Source organism: Adiantum capillus-veneris, chromosome 4, assembly GCF_014529385.1.
Source record: "Adiantum capillus-veneris isolate H3 chromosome 4, ASM1452938v2, whole genome shotgun sequence".
NCBI lineage: Eukaryota > Viridiplantae > Streptophyta > Polypodiopsida > Polypodiales > Pteridaceae > Adiantum > Adiantum capillus-veneris.
In genome coordinates, this window is record NC_140934.1 from 61,739,355 (window position 1) to 61,760,828 (window position 21,474).

Consider the following 21,474-nt stretch of genomic DNA (forward strand, 5'->3'; position numbering starts at 1 on the left):
AAGAAAAGAGGATTGCATCTTAGAAAGAGCAATTGAAGACAAAGAGTATATTCCGGAGCCATTCCCTGAAGATTCCTTGGAGCCTCTAGAATGGGAACACATACTGGCAACGTTAGATGTATGTACCATTACCGACATTCCAACAACAAAATTTTGCGATAAGGATGGTTACGATGTGCTACCCTATTACATAGTAAGCGTGATGCCAGAAAAAGAGACGGTAGCACCTCCAGAACAAGAAGAGTTTTACAACTCTTCTGAGCAAGTGGAAGTAAATGATGAGGCAGATAATGAGTGTTCGGACACCTCCAGTGAGCGTGGGAATGAAGCAGAGAATATCAAGTTTTATGATTTTGCTAATCAACACCCTAGACGCCAAGAATGCTATAGGAAGAAAAGAGCCGAAAATAAAGTGAGACAGAACCTGATGCCCAGGATAAAAGGAAAAACTCACTATTTGATGCTTGTAAAAGCAAAGGATTGTGTGAAAGATCAAATATCAGGAAAATTCTCAGAAAATCGAAAAGAACGAACGCGAGAACAAGCGAATCGGGAAAGAAAAGCTCGGGCTCAAACAAAATCACAAAAATCTGAAAAAACAAAAAAAGAACCAACAAAATACCAAGAGTGGACCAAACTAGAGCGTAAACAGAAATACCAAGAACTGAAACGGTCTTTGAGGAAGATCTGGACCACTGAAGAGGATAGTGATGGTAAAGGGGAGTCAGAAAAGGGCAACATGAATGTACCACCTCACTATAGGAAATTTACTATCCAGGAAAGAAAAATCATCTTGACATCACCAATCAGGGAGAGAACCAACCAAGAATCTTACGACGGGCCTGAAAACGCAAAAAGAATAGACCTCGCAGAACCAGGTGAAAGCCTCAGCCGGTCTATATAGCTAATGATTTAGAGCCTGATGAGGAAGCACATCTTACACAACTTCTAACAAAATATATAGATGTGTTTGCTTGGTCCTATAAAGACCTTAAAGGAGTTGATCCATTAATATGCCAACATACAATTCCTTTAAAATCAGATGCAAAACCTAGCAAACAACGTCCTTATACATATAATGACACATTTGCCAAACGAATCAAAGAAGAGATTGATAAGCTGATGGACGCAGAGTTCATCTATGAAATTGAACATACAGACTGGGTTTCACCTATTGTGGTCGTTCCCAAGAAGAATGGAAAACTGCGAGTGTGCGTAAACCTCAAAAAGGTGAATGCGGCAACCGTAAGGGATAATTATCCCTTGCCAATTACAGAACATGTCCTTGAGCGAGTGGCCGAGAAACGGGCTTATTCCTTTCTGGATGGGTTTTCAGGATACAACCAATTGGCAATAGCAAGGGAGGATCAACACAAAACAGCTTTTGCCACAGAATGGGGGATTTATGCATATCGAGTTATGCCATTTGGCCTAACAAATGCACCAGCCACTTTCCAGAGGTTAATGACTCACGCTTTCAAGGAATACCTAAGAATATTCTTAGAAATTTACATGGATGACCTATGTGTACACTCTCTTCTGCGAGAAGAACATATTGAACATTTGCAAAAAGTCTTTGAAAAGTGCAGAACATATCGAATGTGTCTAAACCCGGAAAAGTGTGTATTTATGGTTAAGCAAGGACGAATCTTAGGGCACATTGTCTCAAGAAACGGCATAACCACAGACCTGGACAAAGTCAAAGTCATTGTAGACCTACCCAGGCCTACTAATGCAAAACAAGTACAATTCTTCATGGGGCACTATGGATATTATCGAAGATTCATATACATGTATGCGGTTATCGCACAACCTTTGTATCGTTTGCTAGTCAATTTCGAATGGACCAATGAGTGTGAGACTTCATTCCAAAGGCTGAAAGAAAACCTTATATCCGCACCTGTGCTAAAGGCACCAGATTGGGACAAGATATTCCATGTGCACATTGATGCTTCGGCATATGCCATTGGTAGCATTCTAGCTCAACCTGGAGACGGAACAATGGATTTTCCAGTTTGCTATGCGAGCCGACAGTTAAATAGTGCAGAAAAGAACTACACAACCACCGAAAGGGAAGGGTTAGGAATTATTTATGCTGTGAAGAAATTTCGGCATTATTTGCTTGCAAACAAATTTGTGTTCTTCACGGATCATCAAGCTCTTTTATACCTAGTAAATAAACCTTGCAATACAGGGAGAATCGTACACTGGTTTATTATATTGCTAGAATTTGACTTCACAGTGGTGGTCAAAAAGGGGAAAACTCATCTGCGAGCGAGCTTATCATCTTTCAAGAATACGCAACGGGGAAGCCCCTCAAGGGGTAGATGATGACATCCCAGATGCTTATCTTTTCAACATCGAAATGGTACCCAAATGGTCTTAGGAAATAGTTAGCATTCTATCCTTTGGAAGTGAGTTTGATAATACAGGATGTAGAAACAAACAGCGAACAATTCTACAAACAAAAAACTTCCAGTTGATAGCAGGACGGCTGTATCATCTTGAATCTGACCTAATTCTACGATTATGTATAAATCCGAAAAAATTCGAGTGCTACCTGGAAGAGGCTCATGTCCAGGGTTGTGCATTTCATTGTTCAACAGTGAAAACACACCAAAGACTGAAACAATTAGGAGTTTATTGGCCAACTATGTATGCGGATACACATTCTTATGTTACCAATTGTACAGTATGTAGTGCCAAGCGACCAGTGGATCACGCAACATTGTTTCGGGTGAACATAGCACCTGCATGGAGTCAATATATCATTGACTTTCTAGCCACCAGGACATTCCCTAAGAACACTACAAGAGCATGGGAGAAAGCTATAGAGCTGGAAGCTCGTGACTTTCAGTTAATTGGAAATCAACTCTATAAACGGGGCAAGGACAACCAACTCCGAATCTGTGCAAGTGAAAGCGAATACCTGCTGATTCTAGAACATGCACATAGCAGAGTAAGTGGAGGCCATTTTTCGGGCGATAAGACGGCGAAAATTGTCTTAACTGCAGGAATCTGGTGGCCTACATTGCAAATGGATGCCGAAGAGTTTGTCAAACGTTGTGATGCATGTCAACGCACCAAGGTACCAATCAAAAGAGATGAGATGCCATTAAGGCCAATGATGGGGGCAAGGGCATTTGCAAAGTGGGGAATTTATTTTGTGGGACCTATATCACCCCCTGCATATCGCACCCATACCCAATATATCATTGTGGCTACGGATTATCTCACAAAGTGGGTCAAAGCCAAAGCAACACAAAAAGCTGATGCACGCACCACGGCTCAATTTTTGTATGAGAATGTCTTTGTACGTTACGGGTTACCGATAGAAATTTTCAGTGACCGTGGAACACACTTCCTCAATGAAGTCATTGAATATCTACTAGAGGATTTCATGGTCATACATCGAAAATCAGCACCATACCATCCACGGGCCAATGGGCAAGCGGAGGCCACAAATAAAACACTATGCACGGTCCTCACTAAAATAGTGTCACATTCAAGGACCGACTGGGATCAGCAGCTACACTCAACACTATGGGCATACAGGGTAGCTTACAAAACCTCAATAGGAACAACACCATACAACATGGTGTTTGGGCTAAATGCTATACTACCCATAGAGTTTTTAATCCCAACTCTACGCGTAGCAACAAACTTGGAATGGACAGGGCATGAACTCTCTTCAAGAATTAATGATCTTGAAAAGCTAGATGAACTCCGCTTACGAACGGTCGCTTCGATCTATGCTAAAAAGAGAAGGCAAAAGGAGTTTTTTGATAAACATGTGCGTACCAAAGAGTTTAAAACAAGAGATTACGTACTTGTTTATACATTGAAGCAACATGCCAAGAAACTGAAAAAGCGAGGGATGGGACCATTTGTGATTCATGATCTATCACAAAGTGGGGCCGTCAAACTTGCTACATTAGCAGGTGAAGAAATGACAAACTGGATTAGTGGGTGTCGACTAAGGAGATATCACCTTCCACTCACACAGGAGATGCTCCAACAAATTCATCAAGGAAAGCAAAGAATGAAAGAAAAAGAGAGAGTATGGGAGGAAGCTCAAACCGAAGCACAAGAACGCATTGCAAAAAGACGGCTTCTGCGACAACAACAACAAAGTAAACCACCATTGAGAATCAATGCCATTCGACTCATGAACTTGGAAGAAGACACAGTCGAGCCAATAATTACAGTCAAGGTGGGCAATGATCAAGTTGAATCACCAGCCTTGCTCGATCCGGGTGCTCAAGCAAATTTGATCTCTTACGGATTATACCAACAGCTCCAAGTCGCAGATCAACTTCATCCTACTCCCCAAGTGCTGGAAAGTAGCACATCACATCCATTGGAAACATTAGGGTGGATTATATTGCATATACAGTTACATCAATATATTTACCCACACAAATTCTATGTGGTGACAAATGAAAGCACACAACAACCAATGCTGCTAGGGCAACCTTGGCAAAAAGCATACAATGTCCAAATAGACTGGAAAGCACAGGCAGTCAAAATCCAGCACGAAAACGAACAGCAGGTGGTAGCTTTTGCTCAAAAGGAACATCCGGATCAAATGCAAGCCATGCAATCACTGGACAAATACCAAAGAACAAATACCCTCAACGATCAACACGAAACCTGAGACCAACTACCAGCTAACGGCCAACCATGCTCATCACAGACAGCTGAAATCACCGACTACACTGCAAAAATCTAGACTACCACAAAAAGGTAAACAAGTATGGATGCGGAAGGATAGAAACTCCATGAGGGGGAAAACACGGTTTGTGCTTCTAGAGCGACAAATTGCCAAATGAAGCTCTGGTGAATCCAAAGTCGACAAAAATCATACGGCAAGGATCCCCAAAGGATTTGGAAGCTATGAAGACCAACATCAAGGAATTTCATCGCCAAAAAGCACTCCAAAAGTCTGAAAACGTCTCAGAGTCTCTGAAGTCCACACAGGGAGTTTTTACTTACCCAATTGACTTTTTTGTTGAAATTAGGCTTAAAAGGGACTCAGGGGAGCAAAGGGCAAGCACTGGGAGCACTAACAAGAGAAAAATCACCAGGAGACATCCTACACTGTCGAGAAATTTGCGGTCTTGCCAGGAAAGCACCGGGCTTATGGCTGTGAGAGTTTGTGAGAGAACTCAACAAAAACTATATGAAGGAGTTAAACCATAGATGCCATGAAGACTAGGGTTTGGAAAGAAGTTCAATCAAAGAAGACTCACTCTTTCTCTCTTGCACTCACACACACAAAGAAAGAACGCAAAAGAGAATGTCAAAACAATACGAAGATGAAAACATCAAGGCTATGGTCATATCGTATCATGGGTAATATGAAAGGGTTAATGGATGAGTTAATGGCATTCAATCTTGGCTGACCAAATAGGCTACGAATTGTTCTTTGGAATTGTAGTTTTGTGCTTACCATAATATATATATTTTGTCTAGTGATTGGGATTAATTGTGTGTACAAATCCTCTTGGTTCATAGCAAGATAACTACGCTTACGTCAAAAGAAAAGTTATAGTCTATGAGAGGTAGTATGATGGGATCCGGTGATAGAAGTATTTCATTGAGCCTTTCAGGGCCGAAGAGAAACACTATACGTTGTTGAAAGTGTATTTTACGACTAATCCATACGTTAATTCTAATAGATCGTACAGAGTGAAAGCGATAGAAATGATCATCATGTGGGTTATTCATCCAGGATAGTATGTGAGAAATGTAGATATGAGAAAAATGTAGATATGAGAGAAGTGAAGAGATGAGAAGTTTCCCTCCCAAGCCCTATTCTTGCCCGTAGGCAATAAGGATACTGCGGGGAGAGATGTACCTGTAGCAAGGAGAACCTAGAGAGGATGAATTACTAAGAATGAGAGAGATAGGTTTGGTTAAGGAGATGAGATTAGATACATATATATATGTTGGATTAGAGATGAAAATGAAAACAACAAGAAATCAAGAAAACATCAATGTAGAACACATCTTACTTGAAACCCTTCGGCACCATTATTGATAGGAGAGAGAAGAAGAGGGGAGAATTCAATGTTGATTGATACGCCAAGTACAACACCTTCTTTGATTAGAGTTGATCCTCCAAGGATGGCGAACAAGAATGGCTAGTTTTCCTCTAGGAGAAAGTGTAGGCTTCGGCTTATGTTAATGGGGCTAAGTACAATTAGGCATTACTACTCACTCCCTCAAGAATTCCTCTTATCAATGGCTTGAATGCTTTTTGCCCCAAGTTAAAGAGGCGGAGCTATTGATGCTTTTCTCATAGTATTTTCTGATGGTAAAGTAAGGATATGTTACCCTTGAGAAAAATAATAGGATGAGATAGAAGGCTTATTATTATACTTAAATATGCATATGTACACTATAGGAAATATAATTATGTATCTAAAAAATGACAAGATAACTCTTGTAGCATGCGTTCCCACTATGTACGTGTCACAACACGACAACGCGTAGGATGTCTCAAGGGAAATTCTTGGCACAAAACCCAACAATTCTTGCCATGCACATGTTCTGAATGACATTCACAAGCCCTACACCAAATTTCATCACCTTTGGAAGAGATTGGACCTCATATGCATGGAAAAACGCAAAGATAGGGCATAAAGGCACTAAAGGGCCATTAACCTACCAAATCTTTTCCAAATCTCATGAAATTTGCACAACAAATTCACATACACATCAGCTAACTTCCTGTGTGGTCTGGGAGCAAAAATGAAGAAAAAGACATCCTACGCGTAGGATGTCTAATGGACCTTTTGGGCATGAAGGAGAAGTTTTGTCATTTCAGAAGTAATAACCTCATCAACAAGAGCCCATATGTCAAGCTTGAAGCCCTTCTAATCACTTTTGACCCCCAACACCTTCAAGATACATTTTTTGAGCCCAAGAACACCTCATAGAGCCCTACAGGCATCAAATATTATCCAAATACAAATCCAAGAACATGGCTATGTTCCACAAGTCAAGGACAACCCACTGATCAAGTTTCATGCATTTCTGAAGAAAAAGACATCCTACGCGTAGGATGTCTTAAGCTTAGATTTAGACTTCTGTGCAAGAAATGACATCATAGGAGCTAATACCATGATGCATTGAGCCCATCTACCAAGTTTCAACCCATTTGGACATCAATTGCTTCCTATGATGGACAATCTATCAAAATTGTGACTTAAAGCCTAAATCAGCCCAAAAATCCACTTTTTGACATCCAAATTCAAATCCAAGCTTATAACCATGTTCCATGAGCCTTACACTACCTACAAGTCAAGTATGAACCAGTTCTAAAGAAAAAGACATCCTACGCGTAAGATGTCTAGATGGATTTTTTTTGGTCAAATTTGCACTGTGAGCACATGCACAGCTTCACAAGTTCCTTTTGAGCTATGATTTCAATTTTCAAGTCATTTGGATAAGTAAAACTCAGTTTAGCAACTGATATTGATAGCCGTTTTTCGGCTCTCTGTAATTGCCATAGTGAGTTATCTCACCCTATCAAATCACTCAAACACTGTGGTTACCCTCACCCTTTCACTGTATATAGGTGCGTGTGAGTTAGGGGACTTTTTCCATATCTCCTTACTGAAATAAAAACCCTCAATTAGCTAGTCATTGGGCTAGTTGAGCCAAAAAAAATAAAAATAATAAAAAATATAAGTATATTATGGCCCATGCGTATGTAAATATTTCTTTGTATATAGGGCCTAAATAAAAGATTTTTTCATAATTATTTTGGTATTTATTTAAATATTTCTACCTAGATGTGTATTATTTATGCTCTGTACATTGCCTCACCATTACCACAATTTTTCTTACCATTTTTCATACTCTTTATTTCATATAGAAATATTTTCATGTAAGCTTCTCTTATATTTGGTGTAACTCCACCCCAACAAAAATCCTAAAAAACTAGCTTTATTTATGTGTATATTTTTTCACTATTGTGATTTTTCTCTTCCTACATCTATTTTGTTTTTTTTCTAAAAAATTAGAACACCAAAAATATTTATCTTTTTATGGTAGCCTCATAACGAGAGAGATTTCTTTTGACCCCTTTATATTTTTTTTATATTATTTATATTTGACATGTACATATTTTTTAGACCCCTAAATATTTGATTTTCTTAGTTGTACTATTCACTTATATCATGATCTCAACAATATCTTCAATTATAGACCTACCAAATAAGGTCAAGGGTAGGTGGCATGCATACATGCACTATGGAGGGCTCACTCTTGGAGGTATTCAAAAGAATCATCCAAAGAAGGACCCCACAAGGACTTTGTGCAGTGGAAAAAAAAAGTCGGTTTTGCTGAATTTTTAAAGTTCACTTGCTCTCCGAATTTGAAAAGGTGATACAAACAAAAGTTGTAGCTCGTGGGCTGAGCTTTTGCCTCAAATTTTTTCATATTTTTTTGAGCGACGAGCTGTGAGCTATGATTTTATTAGTGGACCCCAGTTTTCCCATGCTATGCAGCCACACTCTCTCTTCCACTTTATCATTTTTCTCTTTCACACACACTTCTCCACTCATCATCCCTACCTCTCTCACCACTCCTCTCTGCACCCTACTCACCTTCTCCTCAACCTTGAAGAATAAGAGAAACCATGGTGAACTCATACCTCCCACACACAATTCCATTCCAAAATTGACTAGTCTCATTTTTTCTCCTCCAAATTACCCATATCTATCAAAAAACCACAAAATTCAGCCTCTTCTCTTAAAAGACAGCATCACGGTGGTTGATTACTCAGCTTCAATTACCTTGTCTCTCAAGGAAGGTCAAGAGTGGAGAAAAAATGTACCGTCAAAGCTAGTGGACCGTCAACAAGCGTCAAAATTGGCCCTACTCAAGACACTTGGAGCATCAACCTTGTAAGAAATCCACCTTTTCTTACCTCTTAAGAGTTTTTCTTCCTTATTTGTATCCTACATGGATACTCCCATTGTAAATATCCAATTCCATTTGTAAATTAATAAAAATACTAACTCTACTAACACTAACCCACTATGAAAAGTCCTATCACCTCCATTTCTCTCCTCTCTCTTTCCCTACCAACTTCTTGATAATTCCAAGCAAAAGAAATTAGGTAAATTGTTGAAAATCTAACCCAACCATGGTTAGAGGAGTAACCCTAGCCTTCAAAATTGCTATAAAAGGAGGGTGTAGCTAGCACAAAAAAGCAAAAGAAAGAGCACTATGCTATAGGTTGAGAAGCCAATCTCAACCTCTTGAGAAGGAGCTCTTGAGTGGAATCTCATTGGCATTAGGCATATGTATGTGTTGTATTAGGGGTGATTAACAAGGGAACTCTATGCCATTGTAAGAGAGAGTGATCATTCAATTGAGAGTAGGAAATGTATCATTTCTCCAACTAGTGTAAGCCCAACATTTGCTGAATCAAGGAGGGTGAATTTGGACTAAACATGGATACCTTGTCTCCCTTCCAACGTGAAGTCATGGACAATAATGATGTGTAAGTGTCTTGGTGTTTTATTTAAGTTCTTGATAGCTTGTCTCCGGGTATTGTTATCAATTTAGCCATAAATCCCACATGTTGTAAGAGGGCGACAGGGTGGAGAGGACTCCCCTGGCCTTAAGACAGTGATTGGGGTGGCTTTTTTCTTGTGATGTGTTGTGGTGTAATTTACTCAGGCTATGTTGAACAAATACTAATCTCACTTTGATTGGTCATGACAGATTTTTAAGAAGGCATTAGTGCAACAAGCACCCCCTTCCCCCTTCTCTCTCTTTCTTACATATATATATTTATGTTTGCTTGATCATTAACGATACACTTCAAAGCAGCCCGAGCACCATCTCTCTCTCTCTCTCTCTCTCTCTCTCTCTCTCTCTCTCTCTCTCGCGTGTTTTAGTGTGTGAGAGTGTTCCATTGGTGTTAGGGTTAGTGTAAATTCCTTGCTTGTTTGTTGGTTGCTCTAACGATTCTCCTCTTTTGCGTCCTAGTTCGCTCTTAAACTAGGTGGTGCCCCTTGTGTAGTTGGGATTTGGCTGTGGGTTTGTTGTTTTGGTTTGTGTTGTGTTGTGCCCCAGCCCCATTGAGCAGCACGGGAGCCTTGAAGGGTGTCTAGAGGTTGCTCTTCTTGTTGCCCGCCCCGGACCGCTTCAAATTGGTGCCCCCACGGAGGAAAACAACTCGTGTATGTTTTTGTGTAGGATCAACTTTTAGCATAGTCAAGTAGTTTGCATGAATCACGAGAGTTTGTATGATCCTTTCATTCCCATTGCAAGGCAAAAGATACACATAATTGTTAGTACTAAGTTGCAATTTCAACGGGTAATTCGTAGGATTTTAGGTCCTCTTAGGTTAGCCGAGATAAACACTTCGGTAAATCCTTTTATTTTGCCTCTCATTAGGTACGATATTAGCTTGGATGTCTATATTTTTGTGTTATTTTAAGCATTAGGACATGCATAGGCCATGGATAATGGCCCAGGAATAGAGGTTTTTCCCTTTCATTTTACTCCACACATTAGAATAAACGTTGCAATTAGTAGAAAGATCCATTTTCAACAACGAATGGTGTTCATGTTTGGTGCCCAAAGAGTAGGAGAAATTCTTGCATCACCAAACCTTGTCATTCTACCTCTCATCAACTACCACACTTCTTTTGATGTACATGTGTTCATTTTATTTTAAAATGAAGTGCAGCCCGGCAAAATAGTGTGTATGTTTTTTCTTTGTCCAAGTTGTTACAAGAAACAAAAAACAATCATTTCTTCTAACAGGGAATGTGTGTGCAGTGAAAGTTCAATCCTTAGAGATCTAGCTTTATTACCAATTGAGTTACAGGAGCAAGTAGTAAGGCGTCTCCCTCATAACAAAAGGGTGGTGAAGTTAAGACGAAAGGTCCTACGCGTGGATTCCATTTTCCTCTTGTTGTTGGGCACTAAGGAAGACCGCGCATTCATCCAACTAGTGTGTGTCCTAAGATTGGTAAATAGAGTGAAATTTGGCGTTTGGCGAGTGCATTTCACCATTGAGGAAGACTCTTCAGAAAACTTGCGGCCAGAGTTCATGCTTCATAGACTCACATTTAGTGAATTTTTCCCTCATTTGCGTCTTATTAATAGTCTTTCTTTCGCTTTCAACAAAGGAGATAGGGAGCTATTCAGAGCTTGTCTTAATAAAGAGAGCATAGAGAAGATTGCAAATTTGTATAAATTCTCATCCTTCTCTACTTTCTATGACACTTTGTTCATAGAGACATTGTAAATCTCTTTATGCTTCTGAATGATTTAACCATAATCCTAAGGAGTTTTTGTCCAGGAATTTTGTAGCACAAGTGGAGTCTTTAAATCTTGCAAACTTGATTGGACTTGATGAGGATGTTCTTTATGAAATTGTGAGAAGGTTGCCTCACTCTGACTGTGTGGAACTCGAAGGAAAGGAGCTCCTATTCAATTGCTACTTTCTCACGGCCTTTGACGAGCATGAAGATCTAGTTTTTATACAAACCGCTTGTGCGTTGGGAATTGTAGAGCAAGTGCAATTTATCACTTGGGACGTGGTTGCTCTTTTGGATCCAGAAAATGAAGTTCTAGAGATTTCTGTTTATCGCCTTAGCTTTGAAGAATTTCAACCCTTCTTAGAGCTCATCAATAGTCTACCTTTTTGTTTTGATCAAACAAATCGAGACCTCATTGAAGCTTGGATAGCTGAAGAAGAAAACCTAGAGTGGTATTTTCTTACTTCTTCATTTGCAGGCGAGTGGTTCTAAATCTCTATTGTATCCCTTATTGTAACTCGTGTTGTAATCTTTCATAATAATGGAGAGCCAACGCCAAATGTCTGGATATCCTCTTTTCTTTGGAGAGCCTGGAGAGGATGCAGAATTATTTTTAGCAAATTTCAAGATGTCTTGCCGTATCAAGAGGATAGTAACCGATCAAGAACGTGTAGAAATGTTTGAGGTGGTCCTTAGGAAAGATGCTAGTACTTGGTTTGACTCTTTGCCTGAGGAAGTTAAGGGGAATTACACAGAAGTTTTGAATCATTTTAAGAGATACTTCTTTGATCCCCAAAACACCCAAAAACTATGGCAAGACATTGTTTCTCATAAGCAAAAAGACTTAGATGACTACTACTTGTACAAGCAAGAGTTTCTACGTCTTTGGGCTCTATGGATACGAAATGTTGCTAACCCTGGTGATGGTGCAGAATTTTTGAAGAAGGAGAGGTTCATAGCCGGACTCTTTCCTGACCTTAAGGTAAAATTTGAGGCGGGTGCACCTGCTACTTTTGATGCAACGAAAACTAGGGCTGCTGAGAAGTATAGGAAACTCAAGTGCTTAAGGGGAGAGGTTCCAATAGAAGTTCTTAGACCCAAAGGTAAGTCACAAGCATCAACATCTAGGGAGCTTCCTGAGGTAACGGCTGAAGTGATTGAGAAGTTAAATGAATCTTTAAGCAGCCTGTCAATTCACCTTGCACAAGCTGTAGGTCCAAAGGGACAAGCAAAGAAGTCAGAAGAGAGAGAGCCACGAACTAGGAGAGTCTTGCAATGTTGGAATTGCGGTGAGTCTGGACATGGGATGTATAATTGTCCTTGGCCCCGTGGGGAGCCAGGGAGACCTAACTTGAATTACCCAGTGATGAATGCAGGTGAAGGAACTAGTCAGCAACCATGGCTTATACAAAGGACAAATGGAGCAAGACCACCTCCACAAGGAGTGGAAGGAGTTCCACCTTTGCCAGACCCAAACGTGCATGTGGTAGAGGTGACAAATTCAAGAGAGGTTGACATGGAAGCAAATGGCATTAAGCGTGGCCGAGGGAAAGGTAAGGAGAAAGAAGGAGTTACATCACAAAGTGACCATGGACGAGAAAAGAAGGCAAAGGAGACCAAGGAGGCTAAGAGGACTCGACATCGTATCAACCTCCAAGACTTCCCTCTTGGACATGGAATGGCTCCATACAACTTGTTGGAAGACATGAGAGGTAAGGGTCCTGATATCTCATGGCCTCAATTTCTTGCATTATGTCCACAAGTTAGGAGGGATTTACAAGGGCAATTAGCACTAGGAGAAAGGTAAAAGAGAGTGTGCCTGTTGTAAAAATTGCACAAGCTGAAATGAATGAGGACATTACACCTGTGCTAGATTGTTACATAAAAGGGAGATTGGTTAGGAAAGGTCTAGTGGATGGGGGTGCACAAATTTGCATCATGACAGAGGGACTCATGCAAAAACTAGGCATGCACATCCATGAGACACCTGAAATTAAGGTCAAGATGGCAAATAATAGCAAGGCTAGGTGCGTAGGCATTTGTAAAAATGTTTTTGTGGAGGCCTTTGGCATTAAGAAGGCAGTGGATTTCTATGTCATGTCTACCAAAGGAAATGGTTACCCATTTATCCTAGGGAGACCATGGCTAATGAAAATGCGAGCTTTGCAGGATTGGGAGAGTGGAAAGCTAATTTGCAGGAACGACAATCATAAGAAGGTTGTCTTTGACATGAAGGAGCAACGCCAAGAGGAGCTCCATGAAGAATCATCTCAAAGTGAGACGGAAGAAGGTTGGACCGATAGCACTTCAGAAGAAGAAAGTAGCGGCAGCATTACTGAAGAGGAGTCTTCCATCGAAGTCATGGGGGTAAGGTTTAAGCCAAGCAACCAAGAGACCTCTTGTCAAGGCTTGGAGGAGGTAGGTCCTCAAGAGAACGAAGGTGTTCAAGATGAAGGGATGCTGGAAGGTATGATATCAACAACACTTACAAAGGATGAACGAGAGGAGTTCAAATGTGTGCTAAGGAAGTTTCCTAGGCTTTTTGCTAAAGACTACACCGACGTGCGTGGGGTAGATGTTGTTCAACACAAGATTGAGTTGAAGCCTGAGGCCACACCTAAAGCTCAGAAGCTACGAAGGCTAGGAGTTATAAAGGAGCAGGCTCTACTCAAGGAGGTAAGAAAGCTTCTAGCAGCAGGTTTTATTTATCCAGTGGAGAATTCAGAGTGGGTCTCTCCTGTTGTTGTCACTCCTAAGAAAAATGGCAAGTGGAGGGTGTGTGTGGATTACCGTCCCCTCAATGAGGCAACAAAAAGAGATCACTTTCCCCTCCCATTCCAGGATGAGATACTAAATGAGGTAGCTGGTCATGAGAAGTACACTGTGTGTGATGGTTACTCAGGTTACTTTCAAATAGGGATTGCATTGGAGGATCAATTGAAAACAACCTTTATCACTCCTTGGGTGTTATGATTTTAGAGTCATGCCATTTGGTCTGACAAATGCTCCTGCAACATTCCAACGTTTCATGAATATGGTGTTTCAAGCATTCTTTGGAAAGTCAATTAGGGTGTTCATTGATGATTTCTGTATTTATAGCTCAAAATCATTGCATCTACAAAGGGTAGAAGAAGGTTTAAAGAAGCTCTACGACATGGGAGGTCAACTCAACCCCGACAAGTGCCATATAGGTGAGGATGAAGTAATCTTGCTTGGTCATAAAGTTTCTTACAAAGGCATTGAAGTGGATCCTTTAAAGGCAAAGGCTCTTATTGAGCTACCATCACCCAAGAGTCTTAAGGAGGTCATCTCATTCATTCAAAAGGTGAAGTATATGTCACGCTTCATTCACTTAGCCTCGGAGTTACTTCACTCTTTGCAAAAGTTGACACAACAAGTAGAATTTGCATGGTCTGATGAGCTTGAAGAGTACTTTTGTAACATTAAAGCCATTTTGTCAGAGCTACCAACACTCATGCCTCCTTGTTAGGAGTACACATTCTTTGTTAGCTCTAGTGCTGGGAAAGAAACAATTGGTGCAGTTTTGTTACAACAAGATCCCTATAGTACCAGGATGCGGCCCATCTACTTTTCTAGTAGGGTCATGAATGCTTTAGAGAGAGGCTACACGGAGGCAGAACTCATGATGCTTTCTCTCATGTTTGCGATAAGGAAGTTTAGATCCTACTTGCTCCCAAAACCTTTTGTAATCCTCACCGTAGAGAATTTGTTCCCTTGGGTGTCATCTCAAATGAATCTTAGTACTAGGATCTCAAAGTGGATTATGGAGTTGCAAGAGTTTCAATACTCTTTCAAGGTAGAAGATAGTGTGCGTGCACAATTGGCAGGGATTCTCACTTATAGGGTGCATGAAAAGGAGATTAAGGTGCCTGAAGTAAAGACCCTACCATTGCCACCACCAAAAAGTATTCCTACTGCTTTTACCTTGTTCTTTGATGGAGCTTTTCGTCGAGCCACAGGAAAAGCAGGGGGAGGGCTAGTGTTGCTCAACCCAAGTGGAGAGGTGGTCATGAAAGAGAAGTTCAATCTACCAAGTTCAGCTAGCAACAATGAAGCAGAATATGACACACTACTTCATGGTTTAAAAATATGCATTGGCCATGGTATACAACGTCTCATGGTAAAAGGGGATGCACTTCTCATTGTGAAGCAGATTTTAGGCATTTGGGCATGCAAAAATGAAAGACTAAGGGCCAAAGTTCATACCATCCATAGGCTATTTAATCAATTTGAGGAGGTGCAATTATATCATATTCCTAGGAAACAAAATGAAGATGCTGATTTACTTGCACAACAAGCCGTTGCATGTGTAAAGAAAGAAGTGCAGGTCATCATGGTGGCGGCTGCGGTGAAGCAACCGAGGTATCAGGGATTGGAGTCATTGACTCCCATCATTGGCTACATTTTGGAGGGTGAGTTTCCACCAGACTTCACAAAAGCTCAGAAGAGGAGACTCATGAAGAAGGCAAGCATGTATCTCTTCCTAGAAGGCTCCCTCTATCAAAGAGGGAAGGATAAAGTGTGCAGAAGAGTACCAACTATCGCGGAAATTCCAGTCATTCTAAAAGGTTTGCATGAAGAGGCATGTGGTGGTCATTTTTCCCAAGAATTAACTGTGAAGAAGATTTTGCTTGCGGGGTATGTTTGGCCAAGTCTGCATGTGGATGTCCAACATTGGTGTAAAAGTTGTCACAATTGTCAGGTAAATGGGAATAGAATATTGATTTATGGTCCAAGGCAAATCGTGCTTGCAAATGGACCCTTTGAAAAGTGGGGCATTGATGCTATGGGTCCTCTGCCTAGGACAAAAAATGGTAAACGCTACATTCTAGTGGCTGTAGACTATATGACTAGGTGGGTGGAAGCACAAAGTGTGGCAAAGGTAAATGAGAGGACAGTGAGAAAATTCGTCTACACTCACATTTGTTGTATATTTGGCACACCTTTGGAGATTGTTTCTGATAATGGTCCAGGGTTTAGAAAGGGATTGCTCACAGAAGTCTGTGAAGAACTTCACATTCTACATCGTCACAGTACACCCTAATATCCCCAATCAAATGGTTTGGTAGAAAAAGCTAATGGTGTCATTGCAGGTATCATTAGAAAGATGGTGAAAAACAAGACAAAGTTGTGGGATGACTTCTTGGATGGTGCCTTGTGGGCGTATCGAACCACATATAGGGAAGCCACGGAGTTCACACCATTTCGCTTGGTCTATGGTCAAGAGGCTTTACAGCCAATTGAGCTAGACATTCCAACAATGCCACTTCATGGCAAATCAGCACAAGATGATCAAGAAGCATGGATGGATCGACTTCTTACCTTAGCTGAGCTTGAGTGGAAAAGAGAAGCAGCATACGAGTGCTATAAGAGGAAAGCCACACAGACAAAGGAGAAGCTTGACAAGAAACTGAAGGACAAAGGCATCAATGAAGGAGATCTTGTGCTAAGGTATGACAATCGACTCGATAATCGTTTTGATGCCAAATTTGAAACAAGATGGCAGGGGCCATACATAGTCAAGAAGGCTTTCAATTCAAGTTACTATCAACTTATGGACTAGAATGGGAAAGAGCACTCCAGGAAGGTAAACGGCTATCGCTTGAAGCCTTACTTGAGTCGCCTTCTACCAAAGGATCTACTAGAGCAAAAGGCAACTATCTCATGTAAGTATTGTTCCATGAAGCATGAGTGTAACACAAACCAAAATTCCAAGGGGCTAAACAATGAAGATCTTGTCAAGGACTCTGAAGCACTCTCTTTGGAAAAGATTCTTTATGATGGTACATGAATATACCATCATCCTGGGGGAGGGCTAATGATAGTCGTTTTTCGGCACTCTGTAATTGCCATAGTGAGTTATCTCACCCTATCAAATCACTCAAACACTGTGGTTACCCTCACCCTTTCACTGTATATAGGTGCGTGTGAGTTAGGGGACTTTTCCCATATCTCCTTACTGAAAATCCTCAATTAGCTAGTCATTGGGCTAGTTGAGCCAAAAAAATATAAAATATAAAAAATATAAGTATATTATGGCCCATGCGTATGTAAATATTTCTTTGTATATAGGGCCTAAATAAAAGATTTTTTCATAATTATTTTGGTATTTATTTAAATATTTCTACCTAGGTGTGTGTTATTTATGCTCTATCCATTGCCTCACCATTACCACAATTTTTCTTACCATTTTTCATACTCTTTATTCCATATAGAAATATTTTCATGTAAGCTTCTCTTATATTTGGTGTAACTCCACCCCAACAAAAATCCTAAAAAACTAGTTTTATTTATGTGTATATTTTTTCACTATTGTGATTTTTCCCTTCCTACATCTATTTTGTTTTTTTTCTAAAAAATTAGAACACCAAAAATATTTATCTTTTTATGGTAGCCTCATAATGAGAGAGATTTCTTTTGACCCCTTTAGATTTTTTTTATATTATTTATATTTGACATGTACATATTTTTTAGACCCCTCAATATTTGATTTTCTTAGTTGTACTATTCACTTATATCATGATCTCAACATATCTTCAATTATAGACCTACCAAATAAGGTCAAGGGTAGGTGGCATGCATACATGCACTATGGAGGGCTCACTCTTGGAGGTATTCAAAAGAATCATCCAAAGAAGGACCCCACAAGGACTTTGTGCAGTGGAAAAAAACAGTCGGTTTTGCTGAATTTTTAAAGTTCACTTGCTCTCCGAATTTGAAAAGGTGATACAAACAAAAGTTGTAGCTCCTGAGCTGAACTTTTGCCTCAAATTTTTCATATTTTTTTGAGCGACGAGCTGTGAGCTATGATTTTATTAGTGGATCCCAATTTTCCCATGCTATGCAGCCACACTCTCTCTTCCGCTTTATCATTTTCCTCTTTCACACACACTTCTCCACTCATCATCCCCACCTCTCTCACCACTCCTCTCTGCACCCTACTCACCTTCTCCTCAACCTTGAAGAATAAGAGAAACCATGGTGAACTCATACCTCCCACACACAATTCCATTCCAAAATTGACTAGTCTCATTTTTCCTCCTCCAAATTACCCATATCTATCAAAAAACCACAAATTTCAACCTCTTCTCTTAAAAGACAGCATCATGGTGGTTGATTACTCAGCTTCAATTACCTTGTCTCTCAAGGAAGGTCAAGAGTGGAGAAAAAATGTACTGTCAAAGCTAGTGGACCGTCAACAAGCGTCAAAATTGGCCCTACTCAAGACACTTGGAGCATCAACCTTGTAAGAAATCCACCTTTTCTTACCTCTTAAGAGTTTTTCTTCCTTATTTGTATCCTACATGGATACTCCCATTGTAAATATCCAATTCCATTTGTAAATTAATAAAAATACTAACTCTACTAACACTAACCCACTATGAAAAGTCCTATCACCTCCATTTCTCTCCTCTCTCTTTCCCCACCAACTTCTTGATAATTCCAAGCAAAAGAAATTAGGTAAATTGTTGAAAATCTAACCCAACCATGGTTAGAGGAGTAACCCTAGCCTTCAAAATTGCTATAAAAGGAGGGTGTAGCTAGCACAAAAAAGCAAAAGAAAGAGCACTATGCTATAGCTTGAGAAGCCAAGCTCAACCTCTTGAGAAGGAGCTCTTGAGTGGAATCTCATTGGCATTAGGCATATGTATGTGTTGTATTAGGGGTGATTATCAAGGGAACTCTATGCCATTGTAAGAGAGAGTGATCATTCAATTGAGAGTAGAAAATGTATCATTTCTCCTACTAGTGTAAGCCCAACATTTGTTGAATCAAGGAGGGTGAATTTGGACTAAGCATGGATACCTTGTCTTCCTTCCAACGTGAAGTCATGGACAATAATGATGTGTAAGTGTCTTGGTGTTTTATTTAAGTTCTTGATAGCTTGTCTCCGGGTATTGTTATCAATTTAGCCATAAATCCCACATGCTGTAGGAGGGCGACAGGGTGGAGAGGACTCCCCTGGCCTTAAGACAGTGATTGGGGTGGCTTTTTTCTTGTGATGTGTTGTGGTGTAATTTACTCAGGCTATGTTGAACAAGTACTAATCTCACTTTGATTGGTCATGACAGATTTTTAAGAAGGCATTAGTGCAACAAGCACCCCCTTCCCCCTTCTCTCTCTTTCTTACATATATATATTTATGTTTGCTTGATCATTAACGATACACTTCAAAGCAGCCCGAGCACCATCTCTCTCTCTCTCTCTCTCTCTCTCTCTCTCTCTCTCTCTCTCATGTTTTAGTGTGTGAGAGTGTTCCATTGGTGTTAGGGTTAGTGTAAATTCCTTGCTTGTTTGTGGGTTGCTCTAATGATTCTTCTCTTTTGCGTCCTAGTTCGCTCTTAAACTAGGTTGTGCCCCTTGTGTAGTTGGGATTTGGCTGTGGGTTTGTTGTTTTGGTTTGTGTTGTGTTGTGCCCCAGCCCCATTGAGCAGCACGGGAGCCTTGAAGGGTGTCTAGAGGTTGCTCTTCTTGTTGCCCGCCCCGGACCGCTTCAAGATGAAAAAAAAAACGCTAAACTTCGGATTGCTGAGTACTACAGGGTCTATGGCAGCCTTGAAGTCACCGGCAAAGAAGAAGAGAATGACAATCAAAGACTATCTGGACGAGGTGGAACCATTTGTCATTCCACAGGGAACAATAAAGCCTACAAGCACCTGGATACAGGAAGATCTACTAGAGTCAAACGACCTAAGAATCTACCAAGGAGTATTCAAGGACAATGAAGGAAATATAATAGAGCTGCCAATGCTGCCAATGGAGCTCAATGAATTTTTCCGGAGCAAAATGGCCGGCTACTTGGAGAAAATTGACGTCCATAACTATTTTGAAGCAATCCCAGCAGGGGTGGACGTCAAAAGAGTATGGGAGTTTGTGACCAACATTAGAGAAGATGGAGTGGCCAAGGTGACGGATTTGCACGGCAGACCCAACACAGAGATCATTCTTACGGAAAAGGTTGTCGCCCATGCACTAGATCTCTCCAATCAGGGAGACAGTGTGACAAAGAGAAGGGATGAAGCAAAGGTGTACAAAGAGAAAAAGGCTAATTATACTTTTGAAGACATCGCCAACCCAAAGGTGGCGATCATGAGCCAATTGTACAACCAATACTTCCACATGTGCACGAAGAGGCCGCAGAAGTACAGGATGCCGCCAGGTGCAATTGCCACAACCTTTAGTTGGGCAATGACGAAGGGCACCCCAAAGATAATCAATTATGCGGCATACATACAAGACAGCCTAGTAAAGATGGGAAACAAAAATCCAACCTACATAGTGCCAGGAGAGATGATAACCAAGGTAGTTTATGCAGCACTACATGCCAAGGGAAGGTGGCCTGACCCCCCATCTCAGAATGACTGGCTAAGGATAAAGGAAGACAAAGAAGACGAGCCACAACGAGCACCAAGGGTGGCTGCAAGGTTAAAGAGACGACTGGAGCCAGTGGAAGAGGAGCAACCTGAGCAGAAGAAAGGCAAAAAAGAATCTGCTCAAGTGCCGGCCAAAGAGACTCGATCACAAAAAGCGGCTAGACTTGAGAGGCTAATGGAGAGTTTCCAAGCAGAAAGAGCCCTCAAGGGCGATCTAAACGAATTATGGAAGCCATCCCTTGAGTCGATGTCTGGATCCTCAAGAAGAGTGCAGAGGGACCGCTTCGAAGACTATATCAAGAATTTCGAGATTCTTGATGCTGCGGCGGAAAACATTCCACACATCCCTTTCACCGAGGAAGAAGTGGAGCAAATACGGCAAACGTTGCTAGATGAACAAGAAAACAAGGAAAGAGAAAGAAAGACGAAGGCAGATAGGGATTTCAAGGGCAAACCTACAGCTTTACCAGGTAGCCCTAAACCTAGCCCACCGCCATCACCACCTCCTAGCAGCCCTCCTCCAGAAGATCAGAAGGCTGGAGAAAAGCAAGAAGAACACCAGGATGAAGAGCAAGAGCACAGGACAGAACCTGAACACAAAGAAGAAGCCAAGCCTGCATCTGAACAAAAAAAGCTCGAGGAAGCATACTATGCATTTTTGGACTTGCTAGCTGCAGGCTATTCAAAGGAAGAAGCCGCCACAGTCGCATTCGACTTGGCAAGGACACGAAGTGAAGAACAGCTGCTAGGCATCCGGCTAGTTGAACTTAAGGAGATTGCTACCG